This window comes from Lepus europaeus, chromosome 19, assembly GCF_033115175.1.
Source record: "Lepus europaeus isolate LE1 chromosome 19, mLepTim1.pri, whole genome shotgun sequence".
Lineage (NCBI taxonomy): Eukaryota > Metazoa > Chordata > Mammalia > Lagomorpha > Leporidae > Lepus > Lepus europaeus.
The window spans coordinates 49,908,300-49,934,165 of record NC_084845.1 but is presented as its reverse complement, the minus strand read 5'-3'; positions in this window follow the sequence as shown (position 1 = coordinate 49,934,165).

The window sequence follows — 25,866 nt, the reverse complement described above, 5'->3', positions numbered from 1 at the left end:
TACAATTAGAGCAGAAAAAGAAACAAAAGCCAGCCAATTTGGAAAGGCAGTAATGAAGTTGCTCATACATTCAATTATCATTGTTCTATATATAGAAAATCCATAGCAATCTTAAAAACTGGAAAGAAACACTAATACATAAACTTGGCAAAGTTTCAAGATTCAAAATCAGCACTCAAAAATTGGTTGCATTTCCTTTTCTAAAAGATTTTTTTTTTAATTTATTTCAAAGAGTTACAGAGAGAGGAGGAGAGTGAGAGAGAGAGAAATCTTAAATCCACTGGTTCACTCCCTAAATGGCCACACCAGCTGGGACTGGACCAGGCAGAAGCCACTAGCTTGAATCTTCTTCCAGTTCTCCCACATGAGTACAGGGGCAGAAGCATTTGGGTCATGTTCCAATACTTTCCCAGGAGCACTAGCAAGAAGCTGTATTAGAAGTGGAACAGCCTGGTCTAGAACTGGAGCCTATATGGGATGCCAGTGTCATAGGCAGAGACTTAAACTGACATGCCACAATACAGGACCTAAAATTGGTTGTATTTCTAAATACTAGCAGTGAAAAATACAAAACCATTTACAATTGTACTCCACATATCAACATAGTAGGCATAAATATTAGCAAGGAGGTAAGGGATTTATTCACTAAAACCTAAAATAAAAAGAGAAAATTTAGACCTGTGAGTGGAAGAATATGTTATGTATTGAAAGATGTAAGGTTGTTAAGATCGGAATACAAGATTTTCCATCTCCCATCTGTGGTGGAGCCATCACCAAGAGGCAGATCTTTGTAAAAACCCTGATGGGCAAGACCAGCACACTCTAAGTTGAACCCTCAGGTACATTAACAAATGACATTAACTAACAACAATAGCAAAAATAAGGCAACCAAGCCAAAACTACTACAAATTCAAACTAATTCCTATTGTAATTCAAACAGTCCATATGTACAGACACAGAAAAACTTATCAAATTCATATGAAATTTCAAGGAGTTCCAAACAGCTATAACAATATTCAAAGTGAAAAGCCAAGTTGAAGGATTCACCTCTGCAAACTTAACTGGGATCAAAACACTGTGGCAGCTATAAAAGGATACAACTATAGACTAATGTAAAAGAATGAGTATTTAAGAAATAAACCCGTACATCCCTGGCCTATTGATTTTCTACAAGAGAGTCAAAATGTTCCACGCTAAAGATATAATCTCTTAAGAAAATGATTGCAGGATAACTGAACTTAAACATGCAAAGGAATGAATTTAGAAAACTACTTCTGATTATTGCAAAAACGAACACAAAATGGATCACTGACATAAATGTAAGAGTACAACATTAAAACTTCAGCTTTAATATAAGTAAGTAGGTTTCTATAATTTTATTACATTTACTTAAATGGGAACACACTATAAACAAGATTATTCTCCTTGCTTTAACATTTAATAATATATCCTGGATAATCATTCAGCAATATATATTATTTGATTTTTATAGCTGTATAATCTTCTGTTGTATGGTTATACTAAAAATGTATCCAGAATTCTTCTACGTTTTGTTAGTAAAGTGTTTTGACAGTAAAAAAAAAAAAAGGAAATATAGCGTAACCTCCATGACCTTAAATTTGTCAAAGGATTCTTATATGTGACAGCAAAAGCTCATCAAGAGAGAAATTTTCAAATTTTTGCTTCATTTTCTTTCAAGAACATCAAAGATGTTATCTAGAAAATAAAGACAACTTTTAAAATGAGCTCATTTACATAATCTGATTGTATAAATAACTCCTACATTACAACAATAAGGATGAAAAATAACACGACTAAAATACTATCAATGGTTCTTGAAAAGTCATTTCTCACAAGATATGTGAGCTGTTACAAACATGAAGAAGTATGCAATGTCCTTGATCATTAGGGAAATGCAAATCAAAACCATAGTGAGATACCACACCATGCCCCCCAAGATTGCTACTTAAAAAGAAGCAGCGAGGGAATGCTGGTTGCCATGAGTTGAAGCACAGGGCAGATTGGGTAGTGAGTGTTTAATGAGAAGGGAATTTTTCTCTGGAGTTAAGAAATTATTTTTGAAAAGTTTTATAATGATGGGCTGGTAAAACACTGGGAATGTACTGTCAGTGAATTGAAAATGTTAAAATGGTTTGTTTTATTTTATGTGAATCTCTTCTTTTTAAGAAATAAAAAAGCACTTTAAAATTTTCACTCCCACTAAATTTTTGCAGATTTAAACCAGGTTTCTCTATCTGTCATAGTTTCTCTGTAAAACAGATTTTTTTCCATCTGGAAAACCACCTTTCCTATTTTCATAGATCACTTCTATTTCTTTAAGTTGTATTCCTAACTCAGAGTTTCTTCTTCCACAGTCATCCATCCTATCTTGTCTTCAAGATTTTTCCCCCACAAAATGTAACATTTGACTGACTTACAAATGTGCTGTTTCTCTGTATCTACAGATGCCAATCAAAATCTGGGTCCATTCTCTCCTCTGCAACTGTAAACTAGATAATTGTGGGAAAATTGCAAATTTACCTGTGCTGATTTATATCAAATGCAAAATTATTTTATTATTGCCTAAATAAAAAATAACTCCCTAGAGCTTTTTACAAGATCAAATTCATCATGTGGAATTTAATCATTAAAGCAAGATATGAAAAATAAAAGTGAATGGCTGTCAATAAAGTAGTGACATAATAATAAATATGTTCCACTCATTCATTCAATAAATTCTCTATGCACTTATCCTTCACTGTGCCTGCTATTTAAATTTCATGAAAAACGAACATAGTCCTTATCAATTGGGTCTCTTGAAGAGTGAAATGGTGATGACGTTGATAATAGAAAATATTTACCAGTATACTTTAGAAACTCCCCAAGGGAAAAAACTCAGCAGATAAAGAAATTATGTCTTACTGTTATTTGAAGATTCAAAGTTCAACAAGGCTGATGTAAAACCTTTTAGAATATCAATACTTTGATGTACAAAAAAAACACAGCATTCCTATACGAACGAAAATAATCAAGATTTTCTGAAGAGATGATTCCATCGGGTTCAGTTAAATTACTCATCCAGTGTATTGTCTACCAGGTAATAGATACTAGGTGTCTTGAATTATTTATAATTGAAGACTCATCCCACCATGCATTTTTAAAGCAATTAGCTGAGTAAGAACCTTGATTACTCTTAACATTTGAAACACTAGTTAATATTTGCTATAGAGTAGATTATTATATAAATGTATACATATAGTAAGATTAGAATCAGAGCACAAAGAAAAGTTGCCACCAAAAGTCATAGACTCACAGATTTAGAAATTAGAATTTCATAATACATTTTGAAAAGGTTTTTTTTTTTTTTTTTTTTTTTTGACAGGCAGAGTTAGACAGTGAGAGAGAGAGAGAGAGACAGAAAAAAAGGTTGGTTCACCCCCAAAATGGCTGCTATAGCTGGCGCGCTGCACTGATCCAAAGCCAAGAGCCAGGTGCCTCCTCCTGGTCTCCCATGTGGGTGCAGGGCCCAAGCACCTGGACCTTCCTCCACTGCCTCCCCGGGCCACAGCAGAGAGCCGGACTGGAAGACGAGCAACCAGGACATAAAGTTTTATTAGTTTTTATGAGACTACAACTATGTTGGTGACTGACTCTTAAATGTTATGTGATATTTAAGAAGTTGATTAATATTTCTGTTGGTGGGCATTTGGGTTGGTTCCAGGTCTTAGCTATTATGAATTGAGCTGCAATAAACATTAATGTGCAGATGGCTTTTTTGTTTGCCAATTTATTTCCTTTGGGTAAATTCCAAGGAGTGGGATGGCTGGGTTGTATGGTAGGGTTATGTTCAGGTTTCTGAGGAATCTCCAGACTGACTTCCATAGTGGCTTAACCAGTTTGCATTCCCACCAACAGTGGGTTAGTGTCCCTTTTCCCCCACATCCTCTCCAGCATCTATTGTTGGTAGATTTCTGAATGTGAGCCATTCTCACCTGGGGAGGTGAAACCTCATTGTGGTTTTGATTTGCATTTCTCTGATTGCTAGTGATCTTGAACATTTTTTCATGTGTCTATTGGCCATTTGGATTTCCTCTTTTGAAAAATGACTATTGAGGTCCTTGGCCCATCTCTTAAGTGGGTTGTTTGTTTTGTTGTTGTGGATTTTCTTGATTTCTTTGTAGATTCTGGTTATCAACCCTTTATCTGTAGCATAGTTTGCAAATATTTTTTCCCATTCTGTTGGTTGCCTATTCATTTTCCTGACTGTTTCTTTTGAAGTACAGAAACTTCTCAATTTGATGCAATCCCAAATGTTAATTCTGAGATTCAAATTAGATACCTACCAATAGAGAAAAGACAGAATTTCATCTATGTTGACATAGAATTAACTTTCTCAGCCCTATAATTACTTTTATATGTGAAGAGAGAAATTCAGAAGTGGAATTGCCTGAGCCGTTCTCTACACTCAGCCCTCTTAGGAGATGGAGGATCTTGTTTGAAATAAAACAAGTTTCAAAAGATCCAAACTTAAAGACAAATTAATGTTTGCAAAATGGTGATGAGTATCTATAAAGCACAAAAAAATAAATTGGGAAAAAGAAGACAAGTGAGCATACTTAGAGAAATCTGAAACAGCATTTAGCAGGTGAGGCTACATATTATGGGAATACCAGAAGAAGAGGAGATAAAGGGACAAAAAAATGTTCAAAAGACTGCTGGCAGAAATTTCACAGATTTTCTTAATGTACTAATGTACTATGTTAAGAGTTCAACTAATTATTATTAAAAAATTAAAAGATACACAGAGATATCATATTCAATCAGTGAGAATACAAAAATGAGGGAAATCCTTAAAAAGATAAGATACAAACATAACATATGTACAAAGGAAACCCAATAATGCCATCAGAAACAGCAGAGAGCATAGGGCTGAGGGGCAACACATTTGAAAATTGAAAAACAAAAATACACAAGTAATATTCAATCCAGGCAAGTATCCTTTAAAAATGAGGCAAAAGCTTCTATTAGCTTGGAAATCATTTCTCTCATCTTTACAGGAATTTCAAATCTGAAGAAAGTAACTGAAAAGATAATTGTGGACGGGAAAATCACCCTCGCAGAATCTGGGGACAGGCAAATAGATGTAACCATAGCACAGATATCCTTATCTTCAGCAGAAGCTAATGGAGCCTTAATGGAGGAGGAATGTTGGGTAGTAATTTTGAAAAATTGTTAGAGAGTAACTGTAGATTGGAGTAAGAATAAGAAGTTCCTAGGACCTAGAGAAGTGTAAGGGGGTCATTCGTTCATTTGCTTCAAGAGAGCACAACAGTATTCCCCAGAGTCTAGCTGTGCAAATCCACTTGTGGTTGTAGCAGACAGAAGGAAATTATCCATTTTGAAATGTCCCCATGATATGCTCTACAACAAGGGCCTGCTCTGTAGGATGTAAGGATTTACTGAAGCTTCATTCCAAATCAAGGTAAGGACATGTAATCAACTTCAGTCCTCACTAACTTGTCTACCAGAGGAGGGGAGGCAAAAAAAAAAAAAAATTACTAATGCTTGAGAAGTTTATGCTCCCAAGATACACACCCACTGTAAGACAGACTTAACCATCATACATTTATAGTACTCATCCCATCCTCTGTACCTTAGCACTTGGCATCTTCAGTGCTACAGTAAAATAACAGTGGATTAGGAGAGAAAGTTCCAAGACTGACTCTATTTAAGAAGGAGGTGAAAACGAAGACACAAGAGGAAGTTGAGGACATTCATGCATATATTTACAGCAAGTGTTAAGCACAGCTCAACTACAGTAATATTAGTTTACAATATAGAGGCCTTCAAATCAGTTCTTTACATCAAATACATCACATCTGGTTTTCAACAAGAATTTCAAGGCGAGAAGAAAAGACATGCAATACACAACCTAATGAGATAAAGTGACATCATAACTGGATTTAGAAACAACACAGATGTTGGAATAATCAGTCTGCAGATAATATATCAAGGCTTGAAAGAAAGTCAGGAAACATGCAAGAGCAGATGGGCAATATGAACATAGATGTGAAAACTCTAGGAAGAATCAAGAGGAAGTGCTAGAATCAAGAAAATATTGTAACAGAAATGAAAAATGCCTTTAGTGAGCTTTACAGTAGACTAAGCACTCCTGAGAAAATAACCAGTAAGACTGAAGATATGACAACAGAAACATGAAATTGAAAAGTAAACCAAAGAATTAAAAAAATTTAAGAATTTTGGAACAATTTTTAATGGTCTAACATATGTGTAATTGATATGCCAGAGGAAAAGTAGAGGAGAACACAGTAGAAAATAATTTAGAGTAGTAAAAGCTAATTTTCTAAAATTAATAATAAATGAGAAACAACAGATTCAGGAAATTTAGAGAACACTAACAGATAAATATATATATATATGTATATATATATATACATATACATACATATATATATATAGAGAGAGAGAGAGAGAGAGAGCTCTTTAATTCACTAGTTCATAGGCAAAATGCCTCTAGCAGTACAGCAGTCAAGTCTGCGTCAGGTTGAAACCAGAAACTCAGAACCCAACACAGGTCTCCCACATAGATGGCAAGGATGGAAGTACTTGAGCAATCATTGGCTGCCTCCCAAGTTGCATCAGCAGGAAACTGGAATCAGGAGCTGAACCAGGACTTGAACCAACCACTCTAGTAAGAGATGGAGACATCCTCAGCAACATCTCTTTTTTTTTTTTTTTTGACAGGCAGAGTTATTGAGAGAGAGAGAGACAGAGAGAAAGGTCTTCCTTTTTCCATTGGTTCACCTCCCAAATGACCACTACGGCGCGTGCACTGCACCGATCCGAAGCCAGGAGCCAGGTGCTTCCTCCTGGTCTCCCATGCAGGTGCAGGACCCAAGCACTTGGGCCATCCTCCACTGCCTTCATGGGTCACAGCAGAGAGCTGGACTGGAAGAGGAGCAACCAGGACAGAATCCAGCGCCCCAACTGGGACTAGAACCTGGGGTGCTGGTGCCACAGGCAGACGATTAGCCAAGTGAGCCATGGCGCCGGCCTTCATCAGCATCTTAACCACTGCACCAAAAGCCCATCTCAAGGTCCATTTTTTGTTTTTTGTTTTGTTTTGTTTTGTTTTGTTTTCAAATAATCTACTTTGCTCAGTGGATTGCAATCACTTGTCACTTTGCATCTAAGTTTGAAAATATCTCCTTGTTCCAAAAAGAATAATCCAGTATAAAAACAAGGGCTCTGAATAGAGAATGAATAATGCAGCAAGTTAGCGCATCCATTGTGGGTCTGCAGAACTGTGTACTGATAGTTTTCTTGGCTTCTCTAATGATGATTTAGTTCCCCAACTTAGGTTCCCAAACTAGTTTCCCTAACTTGGCAGACAGGGAGATATTTCTCACATATTCTTGCCAATGTTATCATTGTTTAATTACAGGCAAGTGTCCTATTTACTCATCAAAACTTTTCTTAAGGAAGGACTACATTTCGCAAAATATATTTAGAAAATTGATTATTTATGTTTTTGTGATTAGGCTGGTAGGTTAAAATTATGTAGATTTCATTTCTGTAAGAATAAGAATTTTTATTGAATTCTATATGCTGATGAGCCTTGCACTTTGCCAATAAAGGAATATATTATGTATTGTTTTCTGAACATAATTTCCATTTTATAAATGACTATCACTTGGCAAGGGCATCTGTTTTTAAGCATTTGCATGTTCACAAATTCATTCAATATTTATAATTGAGACAGGTATTATTGTGGTTATTAGAAAACTGATGAAACAGTAGATAAGAAAATGTAGTTAACTTGCCAAATTCCATGTATCTTTGAATTGACAAGTTTCAATGCAAAACCTGATTTGATTTAAGACCCAACAGATTCAAACCATACTGATTTCATGTGATGCTTCTTGAACTCTAACCTCTAGCTGCCAAGGGTTCCTTTTTTGTCTCTCCCAAGCCCATTATTTTATTCTGACCACAAATGGTGCACTGATGCTCAGCCTAGCAATGGTTGCTCTTTTGCCAGGACAACTTGGAAGTATCCCATTAAGCACAGATTCTACCCCTTAAATCAATTCCCTACCTTACTCTCTAAGAAGACTCTTCTTAGCTAGGCAGTGAGATTTCATATTAATCATGTTTTCTAATTATTTATTTATTAGAACAAGGAAGCTAAACACCTGGCAACATTTACATTTGTAATTAGGGAAGCAGTATCACTCCAGCAGAAGTCTGATTTCATTACTTGTTTTTGCCTTATAAAACCAATGTGGCTCAGTGGTGAAGAAAGGTATGTTAATCTAAATGATGATAAAATGTTAGAAATAATCCTCAGATTTTCTGTATCTTGAGCATATTTGTACATTTAAAACTCAAGAGGCAAGTTTTAGTGGGGAATAATGAACATACTTATATAGTAGATCCATTCTTTCACTTAGTTTATAAAACTTTTTTGAAATTTTCCTATTTATATAAGGTGAAAAAATGTCAAGTATTTCATATACACAAATATAGGAACATAGCGATATTTTCCATCTTACTCTTCCTCTCACTCATGCTCCCACCCTCCCCCCTCCTTCCTTTCTTATTCTTTTAAGTTTTACAATGACATACTTTCAGTGCATTTTATAACCATAAGCTTAACCCTACACTAAGTAAAGAATTCAACAAATAGTAAGAAGGAAAAAAAAAAAAAAAAAAAAACATTGTTCCTTAACACTAAGACAAGGGCTGTAAACAGTCAAGCCACAGTGACTGGTACGATGGCATAATGTTAATATCATGGTATAATAGGTCTCTGTGTGCAGATTGAGACCTGTACTTCTGAATTCTTGGAAATAAACTGTGGGGCCAGCACCGTGGTGTAGTTGGTAAAACTGCCACCTGCAGCACCAGCATCCCATGTGGGCACTGGTTCAAATCCCAACTGCTTTATATCCAATCCAGCTCCCTGCTAATGCACCTGGGAAAGCAGCAGAAGATGGTCCAAGTACTTGGGCCCCTGCATCCACCTGGGATACCCAGAGGAAGCCACTGGCTCCTGGCTTCGAATCTGCACAGCCCCAGCCATTGCTGCCTTTTGGGGAGTGAAACAGCAGGTGGAGGATCTCTCTCTCTCTCTCTCTCTCTCTCTCTCTCTCTCTCTCTCTCTCTCTCTTTCTCTTTCTCTCTTTCTCTCTCTGCCTCTGCCTCTCTGTAACCATGCCCCTCAAACAACTAAATAAATCTTTAAAGAAAAAAAATTGTAATTAACTAACTTCCAAAAGCAAGAATGACATTTAGGATCATCTGTCATCAATCTATGTGTCACTAAACAGTCAGGGACTGCACATCCTTACTCTACCACAGGAATAATACCTACATCATAGCTGTTTTTGAAGCTTGAAACATATATAAACAGTACCTAGCTTAGGTACAAAGCATACATAAATTGGTTTTCTGCTTGCTCTTCACATAGGCATGGTGGCCATAGAAATAAAATGACATAATTCATGCTCACAGGCTTTCAAGCTTGTAGAAATGGGTTGCAAAAATAAACTTTGATAACAAAAATGTAATGTGCAAACTGACTAGCATCACAAAAAAATCAAATATCTCTGAATAAAAGGTAATCTGGGGTATGCACATAGAAGGCTATATTATCAAGTTTTTGAAATATATAGTATTAAGAGAAAGGAGAGGGAAATAGTTTAAAATTTAGATAATTAATGGCTTTGAAATGAGCTTTGCATGGCTGAAATCTATACTGGAGCCAAAATTATACTATTGACAGCCAAGAGTCATGCTTCATCACATTTAATTCAGCCATTGTCTACTTTGTGGGAGGGCAACTGAGACAGAAGATAAAGCCAACTGGAACACCACAGAATTGTAATTTCTCAGATGAGGCCAAGGTCTCCAGCCTTCTGGATTCACTTTCCAAACCACAAACTCCCCAAAACAGCATTTCCTTCCTTTGGAAGAAAATGTCAAGCTTCCTGGAACCGTCAGTTTCAACTGCATCAGATAATAAAATTAAACTATCCTGCTGGAAGGATTTTGGGTGCAAGATGATGAAGATCTAAATAAAAGCAGTGAATAAGAAATAAACATAGATACAGACATACAGAAGCCTCGCTATACTGTCGGGTTACAGGCTGTCAGATATGGCCCTGTGTACAAATTAAGACTTGTACATATGAGCTCCTTAAAGCTAACATGTGGTAAATTACCTTCCAAAGAATGGATAACATTTAAGAACAGTTCTGAAACTACTGGAAAATACATCCTATAAGAAGCATGTACAAAGGATAGCAACAACAACAAAAGGATAGTCAGAAATCACAGCATTACACCACAGCTTAATCCCTGATAATGTTAACCTATGATTTTATGAGGTATGAAATATAATGCTATGCATACAATACATTTTAATAAAAATATTTACATGTATGGCATAATGGCAACCTATGAATATATTAAAGACATTTCATGGGTTTCAATTTTCTCCCCTGTATAAGAATCAATGGAACACTGATTTGGAAACAACACTATGTCATTATTTATCCATGTTAGATCCCTGGGGAAAAAAGGATATAAATAAATCTTACCTGTATGGAATGGAAAGTAAGAAAATTTATTTCTAGAGAGCAACAAGACTGGAATAAAGATACTCTTGAAAGAAATACTAGGTAGCTGAATTGTTCACCTGGTGGGATTTCAATTGCCCTATATGGGAAGAGCTAGATACCTGCATGGAGAACAGATGTTAACACTTTCACTTAATATGATAGCAGGAAGTTGGTACCAACAAAAATTCTGTGTTATCTCTAATGATGTGGTTTTCACTGTTTAGTAACTTCTCAAATCTGTGTATACCTGGAGGAGACAAGAGCACTACTCGTTTTTGTTTGTTTATTTTCTTTTCATTGCCATATCCACATACCACATCAACTTTATAGGACTCAGGGAATTCATTCGTATCAATATAGGAATGCCTCAAAATACTGGCCTCCCTGAAAACACTAGCTGAATTTCTACAGTTATAACCTTCATTTCTCAATGTTACTCCATCCAAGCCATTGTGTGAAAATCTGTCCCCAATACTGCATGACTTCTATGTGTTCACATTCTAGAACTGCCTTCAGCTTTACCCAGAATAAGAGATATGACCTCTTCAAGTTTAACCCCTACTGTGTCCTCTAAGAACATTACCTCTTAGGCAAGCTTCAGGCACAGCATTCGTGAAGCTGCTTGGTATACTTGTATCCAATATCAGATTACCTGTGTTCAAGTTCCAGCTCTCCTGATTTCAGTTTCCTTTTTTTTTTTTTTTCCAGACGGAGTTAGGCAGTGAGAGAGGGAGACAGACAAAGAGAGTTATAGACAGTGAGAGAGAGACAGAGAGAAAAGTCTTCCTTCCGTTGGTTCACTCCCCAAATGGCCGCTACGGCCGGCGCTGTGCTGATCCAAGGCCAGGAGCCAAGTGCTTCTTCCTGGTCTCCCATGCAGGTGCAGGGCCCAAAGCCCTTGGGCCATCCTCCGCTGCCCTCCTGGGCCACAGCAGAGAGCTGGACTGGAAGAGGAGCAACCAGGACTAGTACCCAGCGCCCCAACCGGCACTAGAACCCCAGGTGCCGGCACCGCAGGCGGAGGATTAGCCAAGTGAGCCACGGCGCCAGCCCTGTTTCCTCTTGATTCACACCCTGGGAGGCAGATGTTGGCTCAACTAGTAGGTCCCCTGTAACTCACAAAAGAGACCTGGATTGAGTTTCCAGCTCTGCATTTGGGCCCTAGAGGCCTAGTCTCAGCCACAGTGGGCATTTGGATGCAAATCAGCAGACCAGACACCAATGTCTGTGTGTCCTCCTCTGTCTCTACATTCCAAATACAATAAATATATATTTTAAAAGGAACATTATTGGCTGGCACCGCGGCTCACTTGGCTAATCCTCCGCCTGCGGCACCAGCACCCTGGGTTCTAATCCCAGTTAGGGCGCCAGATTCTGTCCTGGTTGCTCCTCTTCCAGTCCAGCTCTCTGCTGTGGCCTGGGAAGGCAGTGGAGGATGGCCCAAGTGCTTGGGCCCTGCACCCTCATGGGAGACCAGGAGGAAGCACTTGGCTCCTGGCTTCAGACTGGCACAGCGCGCCGGCAGTGGCAGCCATTTGGGGGGTGAACCAACGGAAGGAAGACCTTTCTCTTTGTCTCTCTCTCTCTCTCACTGTCTAACTCTGCCTGTCAAAAAATAAAAAATAAAAAAGGAAGTTTATTTCCATTTTTATAATCATTGTGTTGAGTACTTAACATTTTAACATCCTTCCTAATAAAGTCAGACTTGATAGTCATTAATCCTATCTTTTTCAAACTATCTTATCAAAATAATGAAAATAAATATACTAACAATAGTAATTATAATTTATCAAACCATTTATTATTGCAGGAAATGTACTAGTATTTTAACTATGTTGTCTTCTTGAATGCTGTTTTTGTCTAAGTTCAAAGATGTGGAACTAAAGGACAGAATGAGTACATGTATCTGCCACAACTCCAGAAAGAGACTGAAGTGTGGTTAAGAGCCAAAGAAGTTGTTCTAAGAAATTCATAGCCAGTTTCCCTCAAAAAGTAGCAAGCCCAGACCCTGATGGCAGATTTCCTATCTTTAAGCTTTGGCTCTATAAAATAAAACTTCCTTATGCTTTGGTTGCCATACATTTGAAATCAAGTTGCTAGCTGTCCCTACTCCACGGTGTGCTTGTGAGTGTAAAATAACTAACGTGCAAAGTGCTGAGATGAGTAGTAATTATAAGGTGCACTGGCCATTACTAACAATGACATCATGTTAGGGATTGTAGCTAAGAGTTTGGTAACTCTTGATAGGCTGATAGAGTCCGTGAATTTAGGAGGAGGAAAATCTCTTTACTTTTTAGCTTAAGTTTCGGGCCACAGTGAAATCTGAAGTTTTGCATATTAAGACTTTTTTTACACTAAATATCTGTGGGAAAACCAAGAAGAACTTCAAGGAGAACAAAGATTATAATCACTTTCTTTAGGTTTGTTTCTCCTGTCTTGCAAATTGCTGAACCTTTGCTCCATGGAGAAACTTCCCTTTCCTGCAGGATGTTGATGGTTCCAATATCTGATTTTCTATGTTTCTTCATTCTAAGGGTGAGTTGATCCAATGGTGACAGTCCTTGAACTGTAGTGTAAGGAAACTTTGAAAGGTAGGAATTTGGAGAGCCACTGTATCTCTGGCAATGGGATCAGTATTCTAAAGAGCTGACTTCCAGCAAAAAGCTTCTGGAATATGAGAAGAAAATGATGGATTAGCATCAGACTTCATTATGCACACTTAATTTCTCTGAATTTCCAATAAACCAGGCTTCACCGGTTTATGCTGTGCATATCTATAGAAATAATGTTCAATAGCTCACAAAAATGTACCATATTACATTTTAATCAAAAATCTTAAAAAGAAACATAATAAAATCGTCTTAAAAAATTGAACTCTCATGAGAGAATGATCCCATTCCTCATTCACATGTGAACGAAACAGAGACAGATTCAAGTTGCAAAATTTACCCCATATCCCGTCAATTATAAAGAACAGCTTTGGGATTTGAAACCCGGCATCTGAAGTTCCAAAGCTGCTTTTTTATTTATTTTCTTCTTTGTTTTATTTTATGTATTTACTTACTTTGAGATAATATGTTTTAAATATACATTATAGTCAAAGGCTCCATGCTCCACTAAATCAATAGTTCAAAAAGTAAAAAGACCTTAGTTCAGTGGGAATATAAGCAAAGGTTATAGTAGTGTTATCAAGACAACTGATGACTTTATTTATAACATTTTTAATAGTTCAGACTTCAGAGCAGGCTCTCAGGAAAGGCACATGAGTTTATGAATAACTTTGCAACTACAGAACCCTGGAGGACACAGAAGATTATGTGATGGAATGGGAACATCTATGGATTGGATGTTACATATCTGGATTCTTTGTGGCGGTGTTTATACACATACACACAACCATGTACACACTATTACAAATTCATGTACAAGCTACGTTTCCACTTTTGGTAAAGCCAGGATAATCTCTCATTATCATTGACTCATGGTTTCAGCAGAATCACTTTGACATTGTTTTTAATGAGGATAATTAATTATAGCTGCCACCTATCTTCCTGCCTTAACACAATGTGTTTATTTCTCATTTAAGGTCTACTCAATGGTAAAGGAAGTAGAAAATGTGGTTTCACATAGTGTTTGATGAGCAGTAGCTTTTTCAGTCACAGTCGTCAAAGAATCCTTCCAATTCAGTTCTGGAACTATCTCATCTCTCATCAAACAAACAGGAGAGAAGCTACACCTGCAACCCTCTTCAATGGCAACCACAACGGACATAGTAAATCAGGAAATATCTTACATATACTTCCACCTCAAAAGATTACATAAAGGAAGGTATTTGAAACTTACATTTATGTCCAATGGTTATTAAGCTATGAGAAAAAAATTCTTAAATATTGATGGTGAAAATGCTAATGGATACAAATTTTTTGAACAACAGAATTGACTATTGGAAATAGGTATAATTGTGCAAATTTGAGGTCAGGAATTCAGTTTGCTAACATTTCTCTTAAAGTAGCTGTAAGAAAAAGGTATGAACATATGCAAGAGTGAGCATGAGAAAATGTTCATAGTGTCAATGTTTGTATAAATAAGAAAGTTGGGGCCGGCAGTGTGGCGCAGTGGGTTAATGCCCTGGACAGAAGCACCAGCATCCCATATGGGCGCCGGTTCGAGACCTGGCTGCTCCACTTCCGATCCAGCTCTCTACTATGGCCTGAGAAAGCAGTAGAGGATGGCACAAGTCCTTGGACCCCTGCATCCACGTGGGAGACCTGGAGGAAGCTCCTGGCTCCTGGCTTTGGATCAGCGCAGCTCCAGCCGTTGCAGCCAATTGAGGAATGAACCATCGGATGGAAGACCTCTCTCTTTCTCTGACTCTGCTCTCTCTCTCTGTGTAACTCTGACTTTCAAATAAAGAAATAAATAAATCTTTAAAAAAATTTACTTATTTGTTTACTAATTGGAAATTGATATTCATTATAGTGCATCCATAAATTCTAACCATTTTAACAAGATAATATATGTATGGAAGAACTGACAGATAAATGGATGCATAGATACTTCTTGCATGCGTACATACATATACAAATGGATTATAGATATGTCTAAAATATATTCTTCACAAACAGTGTTAAAAAGGGATTGATTCAATCTTTCAGTTGAATATTGCTAGGGAAAGGGAAGATCAGCTAATATTTATGGATCATCTATGATTCACTAGGGACATATTCACTCCATATAGTAATTGTGATGTAAGTGTTACAATCTGTAATTTACAGATGAAGATAAGACTTCAAGTCAGAGAGCCTGGAAGTGGCACACTTGGGATTGCAACCCAGGTCGATCTGATTCCAAATCTGATGTTCTTTCTACTGCATCAAGCTGCTTCCACAGCAGTTGAAACTTGTCTGCATCTGTTCTGTACTTGTTTGCATTTTTCCATTTTAAAGCAATAGCTACCCCCTGTCCCACCATGCTCAGCAATACTTTGATTCTCCCTCCTATTGCTGAGGCAGATACCCTCACCTCGCTGGCATTCACAAGCAACTCTGCAGAGCACTGAGCATCTGGCAATCCACCCAGCCAGAGTGACTGGGAAGCACAGAAAATTCCTTTGAGAACAGGCAACATCTGTTTGATAGGCAATGAAAAATAAACCCATAATAAACTCATTTTAGGAGCAAAAACGGCTTCTTGAAGTGCTGATCATTCATTTTATGTGAGTATAGTAATGCTGGCCTACTTGACAAGCAGAAAAACAGCATGTCCAGAAGCAATGATCACAGCCAGAGGGTGAGGTTGCTCACACCGGGATGGCATACAGGCAACGGCAGGTGAGGAAGCATTTAGAAAGATTACACAGGAAAGCTTGCACCACCTGTGGCTGGATCCTGGCACGGAGAAGTGACCCAGGTGGTTGGGCAGCCCACCTACGTGTCAGAAATGAGTTTCCATTCAGTAGCAGTGACTTCTGCACTATTCTTGACTGCCAAATGACTATCTATTCATCCATTCATCAAACAATTCCTCCTATACTCACCACTTATTGTTTCCATTATTCAAGTATTGATTGCATATTCTGGCGAAAACATCTTTTTATTACCAAATATCTTTTGTAGATATTATAGTTGTTATATTAAAAAATAATTATTATATTTAAATATAGAGAAGCTTGAAAGTGAGAATTTGTGATGGTTGACTAGCATTTATTGAGTATGGGAGTCATAAAATATAATTGAATATATAAAAGTGAAGTAAAGAAGTTTGGAAAATAATTGGAGGCCAAAACGATCTTAGGAATAATTACATTGGTTACTGGTCTACTGAGTATAATTATAATTGTGGACTTAGAAAAGTGGAGAAAGCTTTCAATCTCCTTTTTTTTCTGGATTTAGTGAAAGATCTATTTGGGTTAGGGTTAGGGTTAGGGCTAGGGTTAGGTTAGGGTTCTCTCAGAAAAAAAGTCTTTATATATTCTATGAAGGACAGAACAGAACCTCTGCTAAAAGTTGTCCATGGGGCTGGCTCTGTGGCATAGCAGGTAAAGCCACAGCCTGCAGTGCCGGCATCCCATATGGGCACCTGTTTGAGACCTGGCTGCTCTTCTTCTGATACAGCTCTCTGCTATGGCCTGGGAAAGCAGTGGAAGATGGCCCAAGTCCTTGGAACCCTGTACCTGGATGAGAGACCTGGAAAAAGCTCCTGGTTCCTGGCTTTAGATTGGCAAAGCTCCGGCCGTTGCGACCAATTGTGGAGTGAACCAGTGGATGGAAGACTTTTATCTCTTTTTCTGCCTCCCCTCCCCACTCTTTGTAACTCTTTCAAATAAATAAATAAATCTTAAAAAAAAAAGTTGTCCATGGTTGAGCCCATTATGGAAGGCAAGTAAGTTCCCAGCATCATTATCGTTCTGTTGTTACATTCCATCAGATAAACTTAATGTTATATTCTAACCTCTCACATGTTTGCTACCTGAATAGAAAAGTCTAAATTAGAAACAATATTGTATATGAGAGTATGATAGAGAGAGAGTTTGTAAGATATATTAGGTCATGATCATGATAAGCAAATACGATTCCTTGAAAATAGTGAATCTATGAAAACTGAGTTACAACAATGCGAGGCAACCAGCACCTTACACTTTTTTTTAGGTCACTTCAAACTCAAAGTTTATAAAATATTGTATCATTTGTCTACAATATTTGTCAATCTAAAACTAAAAACTTTCTTTTTTAAAAAATTATTTATTTTAAAAGAGTTACACAGAGAGAAGAAGAAACAGAGAGACATCTTCCATCCATTGATTCACTCCGCAGATGGTCACAATGGCCAATATTGGGTCAAGTCAAAACCAAGCTTCTTCTGGGTCCCCCAAGTGGGTTGTAGGGCCTAGCTATTTTGGTCATCATTCACTGCTTTCCCAGGCCATTAACAGAGAGCTGGATGGGAAGTGAAGCAGCCAGGGCATGACCAGTGCCCATTTGGGATGCTGGTGTCACAGGCAGCAGCTTTACCCACTACACCACATGCCAGCTCCAGTAATTTCTTTTGTAGTAAAAATAACCCTAAGTCACTTGCCTGTACTGGGCAGCCTTTGAAACTCTTAACTGGCTAGATCTGACTCCCTGCCATCTTCCCATCTATCTCAGAGATGCAGGGGTCCAAAAAGCTGAGCTTTCTCTACTCACAAATTCCTGGTGTTTGGTAAGCCTTGGGTAAGTGAAGTCAACTGGGTCCATCACACCTGCTTAAAACAGCCAGGTGTAGGCATTGTTACTGTTACATATGTAAGGAGTAGCACAGATACAGGTGCAGTCCTTTGCTCCATTCTCCCAGCATCAGGAAAATACTCCCACCTTTGAAGTTACTCACTTCAAGGAATGCCCCTTGGAGCCAGTACTGGTAGGTTTCATGATGCACATAACTCTTTGTTACTTCTACACCCTCCATAAGTTAAAATCATAATTTATAAGATATATATACACACATATATATGTATAATATTTTCCTGGCATGATGGTGGTAGGTATTAAATGAGATGGTATTTACAAAGAACTCAAAAGAATGAAGGATACATACTAATTATTCAGGAAACAGTAACTATTATGCCTGTAATCATGACTGATTATTTTCCCTGGGCATGTTTCCTCATTAGTTAAATTTGAATAATGATACAAGGTTGGAGTGAACAATAAATGATTAGGCATTCCAAATGACAGCATTATTCAACCTAGCTTCAAAAAGATAGAAATGGAAATACATTGCTTATCTTAGATACATTACTAAAGTAATATATAATCAAAACGCAATGGATGTTTAAATTCTTGTGGCAACAGAAATTCTAACATGAAGTTCAACAGCTACACTGTGGCAGGCCCAAAATAAAAGATGATCCACATCTTCATATTGAAGAAAAGTTTTATAAAAAGAAAAATAGTAGTAATTTTAAGTCTCAAATAGTTGCTCAACAGTTCCGAGGTTCAGTTTAGGGTGAGCTGCAAAAAAATAGCCTGAAAATTAATTCCCACTCTGCCAAAAACAATACTTGCTTTTGTAGACTGACAAAGGTCAGAAATACAGTCTACTGATTGGATTGTGCTGGTGGTTCCTCATTCCATGCTTAGAGATGGTGCCGTGCTGTTTCTTATGTTAGTGTAGAGCTTGGACTGCAGTCCTTCTCATTTCCCTCTATTCAACATTTGCACACTCTTTCTGTCATCTCTAACTATCTCATTAATATGACTACTCTGTATTTTTCCACCTGCTTTTCTGTATTATTCATCAGTAACTTTCCAATAACACTTGCCACATTTAACTTAATCAAATCTAATTTGATTTTTACTAATTTTAGTCAAAAGGCTAACAAGTGTCCATTTTATCCCATTAGATGGTAATATCTTTGAAAGACATACACTAATGCCTTACCTAGCTTTTTATGTTTCATTGCATGTTTCAAGTTCCCTGCTACTGGTATATTTTATATTTACTCTGTTATTTGCATCTCTTCCAAAAAGTTTGGTTTCACATTAGCAATGTGTTTGTTTCTGTGTTCTCTATATTTCTAAAATATCATCATTTTCATGGCATATTGTAAGCATTAAATACATATTTGCAGATTGCATGAATGAAGGGCCCATGTTTAGAGAAATTACCATAATGGCCTGGTTATGTTAGTCATTTAGAAAAGTTATGAAGTTGACATTGGAAGTAAACTATGATACAATAAGATTATCTTTGAGAGCTATGTGGTTTGCACTGATGTGCAATATTAGTTGTCAGTGAGAGGAATCAGACAAAGCTGAAAGACGTTAAAATAATAACCTACTGCAAAGTCAAGGAGGCTTAGAAGAGCAAGGTGTGACTAATGTATAACAAATCATGCAAGATGAGGATGAAGTTCCCAGAAACTGGGAAATGCAGAGGCAGTGAGATAGTGCAAGGGCTGCTGTGCCCACTAACAAGTCTGCACATAAAGCTGCAAAAACATGGATCCATGACTGATCTTGATCAATCATACAGAGGAATTTACTTAAATCGAGATTAGAAAGTTGGATGTGTTTGGTCTGTGCATCTCTGTGATGAGCAAACTCAGCCTCTCTGAACTCTGTACCAAGAAGGCAGCTTAAGGGGAGGTGCTCACTAAGCAGAGCAGATGTTTCAGGGGTGCCTATGGAATACTGGGAAGTAAGTGACAGAATGCAGGGCTTTGGAATGTCCTTGAAATGAGCCAAACATATCACTGCTTTCTGGGTGTTCAGGATCACCTAACCATTAACTAGTAATGTTGTATATTCGCAGTAAGGGAAAAATAATTTTCTTATATTTTGTTCAGCTCCTGTGCTTCAGAGACAAAAATCATAAATGAAGTCCTCTGTAATTCTAATACGACTCATGAAAGATTGCTAGAATCTTTCATCTTGTAATGGTATTAAAAGTAGGATATTATAAATAGGATTTTCTTGAACAAATGGATATGAAATACTTTGTTATTACTCAGCCATCATTGACTAAAAGAGATAATTATAGCAGTTCCCAATTCAACTCAGTTCCATATACCCTTCTTACAAGCTCAGACTTATTTATTATTGTGAAAGATACATGAAGATGGTTGAAATATAGTTGTATATATAGTTTTTAGGTTTATAGTACTGCGTTTATGACTATACCATAGTTTACTTATAAATAATATATAATGTATTATATTACATATACATTATAAATATTATTCATTCTGTAAAGTATGTATTTGTATTAATACTTGTAATAGGGGCCAGCGCAGTGGTGCAGCGGGTTAACGCCCTGGCCTGAAGCACGGCATCCCATATAGGTGACAGTTTGAGACCTGGCTGCTCCACTTCCTATCCAGCTCTCTGCTATGGCCTGGGAAAGCAATAGATGGCCCAGATCCTTGGGCTCCTACACCCGCATGGGATACCTGGAAGAAGTTACTGGCTCCGGGCTTCAGATCGGCACAGCTCCAGTTGTTGTGGCCAACTGGGGAGTGAACCATCGGATGGAAGACCTCTCTCTCTCTCTGCCTCTCCTCTCTCTGTGTAACTCTGACTTTCAAATAAATAAATAAATCTTTTAAAAAAATACTTGTAATATATTATACATAGCATTTATCCATTTGGATAAGAATGTTAATTTTACCCATTACATAAATAATTATATGATGAATTATTTAATTAAAGTACTCTAGTGGCATTTTGGGGTATAAAATATGAAAATTCAAATTCACGGCTAGCGCCATGGCTCAATAGGCTAATCCTCTGCCTGCGGCGCCAGCACACCGGGTTCTAGTCCCGGTCGGGGTGTCAGATTCTGTCCCGGTTGCTCCTCTTCCTGTCCAGCTCTCTGCTGTGGCCCGGGAGTGCAGTGGAGGATGGCCCAAGTGCTTGGGCCCTGCACCCCCATGGGAAACCAGGAGAAGCACCTGGCTCCCGACTTCGGATCAGCCCGGTGCGCTGGCTACAGAACCCTTGGTGGGTGAACCAAAGGAAAAGGAAGACCTTTCGCTCTGTCTCTCTCTCTCACTGTCCACTCTTCCTGTCAAAAAAAAAAAAAAAAATCAAATTCACACTTCTATCAAAGTAGCATTCAACATTCCATCAAAATAATTCTGATGTCAATTAAAAGCACTGGAGAAAATATACCAAGAAAATATACAATGATTCTGAGTAAAACCCAAAATAGGTGACTGTTGCAAGGAGGAGCGAAAGTGACTAGCCAGGCCATGATAAACTGAAAGCAAACCATGCTTTCACAAAACATGATGGAAATCAAAGATAAAGGAAAAGTCTTGAAATTATTCTCAGAAAAACAACACGTTATATATTAAGAGAATACTGCTCTGAATATTTCAAAATTCTCAAAAAAAAAAAAAAAAAAAACGGTGAAAGTCGGGGCAATTACATGGCACAGTAGCTAAGTCCCAAGTAAGAATGCCTGCATTCATATTGAAGTACTCTCTACTCTGCTTCCTTTCTAGCTTCCTGGTAATGCACATACTAAGAGGCAGCATGTGATGACTCAAGTATCTGGGTCCTTGCTACTCATCTGAATGGAGGTCTGGATTTCTAGTCCAAGTTGGCCTGCCTTGCCCAACTCTGGCTGTTGTAGACATTTGGGGAGTGAACCCATGAATGGAACATCTCTTTCTAAATAATTATCTCTCTCTTCATTTCAAGTAAAGAATGAAAGCCAAAATTTGATTTTTTTATAAAATAAATGGACAACAGAAAACCAGGAGTGAAACAGTATGTTTATTATTATTATTTTTAACCTTTATAATTTGAGATGATTGCATCAACTGCTGAATATAACATGCAGAGATCAATACCACAACTAGCATATTGGTGTTGAAAGAATCAAGATGCAGAACATTTCTATCACCACAACAATATGATCCTTACCCACACACCCACTTTCATCCTACCCTTACCTCCCATTAAACTCTAACTACCATATTTATTTATTTGTTTCTATATTTTATTCATTTCAAGAATGTTACATAAATGGAAGTATGGAGATTATTGTTGCTTAACTTTTTTCTTTTCTTCTTCTTTTTTAGTTTTTAACATATTCAATATAGTTCATAGATACAATTCAAATAATATAATGATACTCCTTTCCCTCTCACTCCCTATCTTTGCTTATCTTTGAGATCATTCAGTTTGTTTGTTTATCAGTAGTATGTTCTTTTTTGTTGCTGGTTCCATTACACTGCATTTTGACTATCAATAGCATGCTTTTTCTAGGGAGGCATGGTGGTGTAGTGGATTAAACTGCCACTTGCAATGCCAGCATTCCATATTGAAATTCCATTTTGAGTTCCAACTGCTCCACTTCCAATCTAGCTTCCTGCTTATGTGCCTGAAAAGGCACTGAAATATGGCCCAAGTACTTGGGTTCCTGCAACCCATATGCTAGGCAAAGATGGAGTTCCTGGCTCTTGGCTTTGGCCTTGAATATTGTGGCCATCTGGGGAGTGAACCAGTGGATTAAGTTCTCATTATCTCTCCTACCCAGTTTTTACAATCGGTGTTATACAAGTGTCACCAGAGAGAAGTCGTGGGGTTCTTGTCTTCATGCAAGAAAGAATTCAGGTGTGAGACAGAGAGTAAAGTAATAAGGTTTAAGTAAGGATAGGACATCAGTCAGAATGGAAGAGACAGAGAGAGAGTGCCCAGTAACGGACTGGGAGAAAGCAAGGTTACATGGTTGAATGGAGAGAATACCTAGCAGGCCAGGTGGGTAGCTCAGCAGAGAGCAGAGGGCTGAGTGCACGGTTTTTGTTTAGACTCCTGGGTTTTAAGGGAGTTTCTCTCTACCCTCTCTGCCTTCTTCTCCAGGACAAAGGGTTTGCTGAGTGTGAATTAAGAAATTCCTTCTTCCCAGGTCTGGCACTGTGGCACAATGGGTTAATGCCCTGGCCTGAAGTGCTGGCATCACATATGGGCACCAGTTTGAGACCTGGCTGCTCCACTTTCAGTCCAGCTCTCTGCTATGGCCTGGGAATGCAGTAGAAGATGTCCCAGATCCTTGGGCCCCTGCTCCCATGTGGGAGACCCAGAAGAAGCTCCTGGCTCCTGGCTTCAGATCGGCACTTGCTCCAGCCATTGCGGCCAACTGGGGAGTGAACCATCGGATAGAAGATCTCTCTCTCTCTCTCTCTCTCTCTGCCTCTCCTCTCTCTGTGTAACTCTTTCAAATAAATAAATAAATCTTAAAAAAAAAAGAAATTCCTTCCTAAATTTGTTATCAGACAGGGGGAGTCTTGATGGCACAGGGCCAAGGGGCTTCTCTCCGGTGCCTGCTTTGGAGAAAGAATGTGATGATTTTATTGCACAGTGTTAGAGAGCTTTCCCATGGGGGAAGGGCTGGACCACCTGGAAGGTTATCAGGGTCTGGGAAGGACTTTGAAGTGTTAAATGCTAGGCTTCTGCAGTTGCTGGTCTCCCCAGGCCCCTCTCCCACACACATAACCTAATTTCTAACTTATTACCTAACACAAGTAGGATTATTTATTTAGACTTATTGGTCTGAACTTTATTCTTGACTCAATGAGCAGATTATTCCATCAAATCGCTTATATGTGGGAAGTCAGTGTTTCTGACTTAGGAGAGGTTTGGAATTTACCAGTGATAAAAGCGGAACCCATAAAACATATTGAAACTAAAGACATTCTTTTAATATCAAGGTAAAATTTAAAATAAAGAAAACTACCTCTACATTGCAAGCACATGATGTATTAACATCCCAAATAATAAGAAATGAATTTCAGTTTATTATCTTTTTTATTTCAAATTGGTATATTTACCTTTACTAGATGGAAATGCCACAGATAAAGATGTGAACAGCACTCAATGCCAGTATGAGAATGGCAGCTGATTATTGTCTTAACTCAAATGTTCACATGCTAATGGATTATTGCCAGTTACTGATATCATTATAATAGATGACAAGGAAAAATGATTCATAAACACCATATTACTGGCTTGGATGAGATATATAATTAATTTTTAGAATGAGATTGTCACCCTGCCCTGCAGAATATGAACACAGAGAATCACATACATCAGGGAAAAGTAAGAAAAAGCACCAATGTTTGAAATGTCCGCACAGTGTGTATGTGAAGGGAACAGAACCAAAAAAAATACTTCATAAAATATTGATCATTAATACTTATGTCTGAAATACAGCATTCCACAGTTATTAGAATGATTATCCTACATTATACTATACACTGTGTTATTTTGTTGTAGACAGGTCATCCCATGAACTTCAAAGATACATGCCATGAGAAGGAAATCTAAACATACTCACCTTCAACCCTATCATTTGACAAATGGAACTGTGCTGTAATTCTATCCTTTAATCACTCTGCATTTATAGCAGTGCATGAAAAATTCTAGAACTCCAATTCTAAATTTACATATATTTTTAAACCAGTTTCCTATCCTGTCAACATTCCTCTGTTAATTTTGTGTTGTTGTAGACTTTTCATTTCAGTTTTATGTGACTAAATTTTCTTCAAATCTTTTTTCCCTTTTAATTCCTCTTTAAAGAAGAGATTACAAATCAGAAAACACTCTATCTGATTACACAATACATACCAGGCTGTATTTACTTCTCAGTCAGTGCATTGATACTGTTTGCTTGTATCTGCCTTATTTGACAATGGAATATTTTGGCCCTCTTTATACTCTGGACATTATAAGGAGGACATTTGGAGTAGGATGCATTGCTTGGAGCTTGAGTAAATTATTTCTTAATAAACATATTAAGTGACACATATTTTTTTGACAGGCAGGGTTAGAGAGAGACAGAGAGAAAAGTGACACATATTCTTAGAGAAAGCACCTATAAAGGCATCGAACTATACATTTATTAAAAATTTCATATAAAAATTGATGTAGGATGTTGTTCTACCAGTAAATTATCTTAAAAGTTTAAACTTTTTAACATCAGTTGGATTATGCTCACTGATTTTGAAAGCTGTGAATTTGGCAAGAACACGAAGAAGTCAATTTTCTCTGCTCCAAAAGTCCAAATGTCAGGAGCAGTTGCACAATGTGGGTCTGGAAGAGCAGGGACTGTGGGCTCATTTTCATGGTGGCTTCTTCATTCTCACATCTCAGAATTGCTTTGGTAGAAGAGTGGACTCAGGCAGTACTCTTGACAAGACTACAGATATGTCATCTTCCTTCTATGGTGGTCTCACACTCTTAACAGCAAGTGTTATGATAGGCCACAAAGATTCAAAGATAAGGAATATAAACTTCAGCCCAGAGCTGAAGAATATCTAAGATTCTGTTTATGTGATGTGAAGAATTCACAGACAAGTAGTCATAAAGAAAGAGTGAAGATGTGTGTAAATACATGTGTGTGTTCTGATACTGATTTAACCATTCTAATATCAGTGCAAATAGAAGCAATAGTACCTCTTTAATGCAATATGTTCATGTTCTTGTGTATATACCCAGTAGTTGGACTGCTGAATCATATGGCAAGTCTATTCTAGTTTTTTTTTTAATCTACATATCACCATATTTTTAGCAGCACTGCTCACCATAGCCAAAATCTGGAATTTCTGAAGGTGTTTATCGTCAGATGAATGGATAAAGAAAACGTGGTGCCCTGAACTTCCATTCAACTCTAGAATATTAGATCCACTCAAAGCATTAGTTGCTTTAAATACCACTTAACCTTTGATTTATTG